Source organism: Penaeus chinensis, chromosome 21 (assembly GCF_019202785.1).
Source record: "Penaeus chinensis breed Huanghai No. 1 chromosome 21, ASM1920278v2, whole genome shotgun sequence".
Lineage (NCBI taxonomy): Eukaryota > Metazoa > Arthropoda > Malacostraca > Decapoda > Penaeidae > Penaeus > Penaeus chinensis.
The window spans coordinates 4,819,021-4,824,020 of NC_061839.1; positions in this window are offsets into that span (position 1 = coordinate 4,819,021).

Below are 5,000 nucleotides of genomic sequence, written 5' to 3' on the forward strand. Positions count from 1 at the left end.
AAGAAAACAAGATTAGAACGTGGAGAGTTCTCGTTTAAAGAAAAACGCTAAAAGAGTCAAAGGATCATCTAAAAGTTTAAAGAAAGAAAAAAATCCTAGTACTTATATTGCTCTGACTTTCACCTGATATTTTTAAACAAACCAGATTTGCCGAGAGAGAGAGAGAGAGAGAGAGAGAGAGAGAGAGAGAGAGAGAGAGAGAGAGAGAGAGAGAGAGAGAGAGAGTGAGAGTGGAAAGAAAGAGAGAGAGAGAGAGAGAGAGAGAGAGAGAGAGAGAGAGAGAGAGTGGAAAGAGAGAGAGAGAGAGAGAGAGAGAGAGAGAGAGAGAGAGAGAGAGAGAGAGAGTGAGAGTGGAAAGAGAGAGAGAGAGAGTGAGAGTGGAAAGAGAGAGAGAGAGAGAGAGAGAGAGAGAGAGAGAGAGAGAGAGAGAGAGAGAGAGAGGGAGAGAGAGAGAGTGAGAGGGGAAAGAGAGAGAGAGAGAGAGAGAGAGAGAGAGAGAGAGTGAGAGTGGAAAGAGAGAGAGAGAGAGAGAGAGAGAGGAAAGAGAGAGTAAAAGAGAGAGAGAGAGAGAGAGAGAGAGAGAGAGAGAGAGAGAGAGAGACAGACAGACAGACAGAGAGATAGAGACAGAGACAGAGAGATAGAGAAAGAGAAAGAGAGAGACAGAGAGTTTCTTAGTGACCCTAGAATGTAAACTAAGGCTCTTACAGAAATGCGTCAGAGTCCCTGTGTTGCAGCCATTTTTTATAAAAGAGCCTTGAGAGGATAAGAAAAATTAAGGAGAGTGAAACAGTGATCAAAGAGAACTGTTGTCAGCTGAAATAAGTATGAACAATTAAAGGAAGATAAATAAACGGTAGAGGCGAATAGGGAGAGGGAGAAAAGAAAGAGAAATCAGGGGAAAAGGAGAGGGGGGGAGGGGGTATATGAGAGTGTGACTATGATGATTAATTGAGAACCTGAAGCCTAAAGCATTTAAACACGAATCTATAATTCAGATCTTTCAAGATGGAAGTTAGAAAAACACCCGAAGAATTCTCCAGTGAAAAAGCAGCAAAGATGATGATAATATTAATTAAAAAATGATGATAAGGATGATCGATAATGATAACAATAGTAATAAGAATGATGATGAAAGTAATATTGATAATGATAATAAAATTAAGAAAAATGCTAATAATAATAAGAATGATAATGATAATGATAATGATAATAATAATGAAAATAGTGATAATGCTACTACATCTGCCCCCACTTCCTCTCCTTACTTCTTAAACTCCCTATCTCCCTTTCCCTTACTGTTTCTCTGAGCCCCGTCTCCCAAACCCCTCTCTTCCACCTTATCGACACCCTTTGTTTCCCCTTCCCCATCTCCCTTTTCTCTTTAAGCCCCCTTCCCTTCCCTTTCTCCCTCTCCCGAAGGACTGGCCTAATTAATCATGCAGAACGGCAGACTGTAAGACTGAAATCAAAGTAGGGTAGCAGGTCGCGGGTTTGACACATGGTGTAGATCACAACTTAATGTACTGTTCTGTGTTACCTGTTACGGTGAACAGTCATGATAATGAGACACAACACACTTGTATAAAGCCATTTATTTGACAAATATAAATATCTATACAGTCTACAAAATGCTTTGTATGCAAACAACGTCTGCAATTTTCTTGAACGCAATTAAACCTCATTTTTTTTTTTTTTTTTTGAGATCACATTCAGTATATATCGTTAAACAAGACACAATCTAACCACAATGTAAATACAATATATGTCATCACTTAGTGCAAAATGAATAAAAAAAAATATATTGACTTTTGTTTGCCTCTCATTTTCTATTTCCTCTCTACGAACACTCGAATAGCACAGCTGACCAAACGCCTAACAAACAAACAAATGAGAAATGACATCACAGAAACGTTAAATGTGTGGACAATAACCCAAGACATTGTGCGTGCACAGTAACAATACTTTCCCGAGCCGTTAAAAGATAACTAACGATAGAAAATGTATATGTATCATATATTCGTCTATATCTTTATGTGTGTGTGTGTGTGTGTGTGTGTGTGTGTGTGTGTGTGTGTGTGTGTGTGTGTGTGTGTGTGTGTGTGTGTGTGTGTTTGTATACACATAACAATGAAAAGACTGATCATAAACATCAGCACATCCATATCAAGAGAAATTGATATAGCTAAATAATATTCACATCAACGTACTGTACAATTCAGCACATGCGGAGTGTGTTTGTAATCTCCACCCTTAATAAAAGGAGAAGGAATATTGCATCGGCCTCAAAATGTAGACCAACACTGCAAATGAAATGCACGAATCTGACTCCTCTTCTCTACTACATCGACCGCACCTGAGTTAACGAAGACGAGACCCATTAAGGCAGCATACAGACCAGGAAGCCCTTCATCTGGGCTCACGTATATTTTCCAAAGTTTATGGTAGCCAGTCTGATAATATAGGATAAAAGAAATTACACAGAAAAAAAAAAAAAAAAGGCTAGTAAAGTTCGTGGTAGTCAGTCTAATAACTGATAAAAAAAATGAAAAAAAATATACATGTCGACAACGGGATCGAATACTATATCACCTCTGCTCAGTAATGTATTCTAGAAATAACTACTAAATCGAGGTGTATTTTAAGATTAAACACTAAGGCGATAACATGTTCCTATAAAATTCCGGTGTTCATGCCCGCCTGGAATAAGTTGGGAACCACAGGTATGAAAGAGCACATAGGCCTACATGAAGATAAAGACGACGATCATTTCGATAGAAAATATATATGTAAATATATTTAATATTTTGAGGCACGAAATATGAAAGCTCTTGGACATATAAAACTACAAATTACAAAAGACTGAAACGTCACAACTGTGCGGGAAGGCATCGGTCCGGTTGACTGATGACAAATTTGTCAAAGAAAAAAGTATATATATACACAATAATACATTCACGTGTTTGATGTTTATAACACTACAGAGGACTGAAAATCCTCATTGAATATCAGCCCTGGCATGTACAGGCTAACCAATGATAACAATACATCTTATATATACATATGTGTATATATATGTATACACACACACACACACACACACACACACACACACACACACACACACACACACACATATATATATATATATATATATATATATATATGTATATATGTATATATATACATATCTACATGCGTGTGTGCGTGTGCGTGTGTGTGTGTGTGTGTGTGTGTGTGTGTGTGTGAGTGTGTGTGTGTGTGTGTGTGTGTGTGTGTGTGTGTGTGTGTGTTGTGTGTGTGTGTGTGTGTGTGTGTGTGTATGTGTGTGTGTGTGTGTGTGTGTGTGTGTGTGTGTGTGTGTGTGTGTGTGCGCACATACACACACACACACACACACACATACACACACACACACACACACACACACATATATATATATATATATATATATATACATACATATATATCATATATATATATATATATATATATATATATATAAATGTATGTATGTATGTATGTATGTATGTATGTATGTATGTATGTATGTATGTATGCACACACACACACACACACACACACACACACACACACACACACACACACACATATATATATATATATATATATATATATATATATATATTCCATATACATTACTCTTCGGTTTGACATATAAGACTCCCTGGTGACACCTTGGCATACCCCTTGATAACTTCATCGTGTCTGACTCTGGTACTTAGTGACTGGTAAACATCCTTGCCATAACTCTAACGGTTACCATTAACCGCATTAGGCACCTTGGAGTACATCCTTTTGGCAAACGAAGCTATCTTGAACATGATTCTCTCAGGGTTCATATGTCAAGTAAGTTCATAGCCTGAAACGACAGAATTGCTTTTGTTTTATAAGATCGAGATTTTTTTGGCATGTTGATATGAGATATTCAAGTTGCCAAGGCGGTTTGCGATTAAGTCGTAAAGTAGTTATGTCAACATTGCATGAACAACAGATGAGTGCACAGGATATCGGTTTAAATTATCATTAAATAGCTGAATGATGGTGCTAATGATAAAGATGGTGATGCTTATGATAATGATTATGCTAATAATAATAATAATGATAATGTTAATAATATTAATAATAATAACAATTATAATAATAACAGTAATGAAGTAACAATAATATAACAACAATAAGGGTTATAATAATGATGGCAATAATAATCATAAAAATAGTGATAGAAGTGATGCACATGACAAGTTAAAAATAATAGTAGTAATAATAATAACAGTAATAATAATAACAATAACAAAGTTAATAATGATGATGACAATAACAATAACATTGATATTATCAATAAAGATAACAATAAAAACAAAGATAATAATATCAATAATAATGATGATGATGTTGAGGATGATGATGATAAAATAATAAGATGATGATGATGATGTTGATGATGATGATAATGATGATGATGATGATGATGATGATGATGATGATGATGATACTACTATTGCTACAACTACTTTTGTTGTTGTTGCAGATGATGCTATTAGTACTTCTACTAAAACTATTTATATTGTTGCTACAACTACTTATGCTGCTACTGCTGCTACTATTACTACTGCTACTACTACACCTAACACTATTACTAAAATATCAACTCTTACTCTTAACTACTGCTGCTACCATCACTACTACTACGACTGCCACTTCCCAAATTCAAAGTGTATCTGATGTCTGCATCTAATGCTCACTCACTACTGAGACAACTGAGAGGGAACTTGCAATTGCAAAGCCACTGCTTTATTTGTGAGCTATGCTAATACTACTACTACTACTATTACTACTACTATTAATAATAATAATGATAATAATGATAGTGGCAACGACGACAACAATGACAATACCGATGATAATGATAACAATAATAATAATAATAATATTGATGATAATGATGATAGTGATGATAATGATAATGATAATAATAA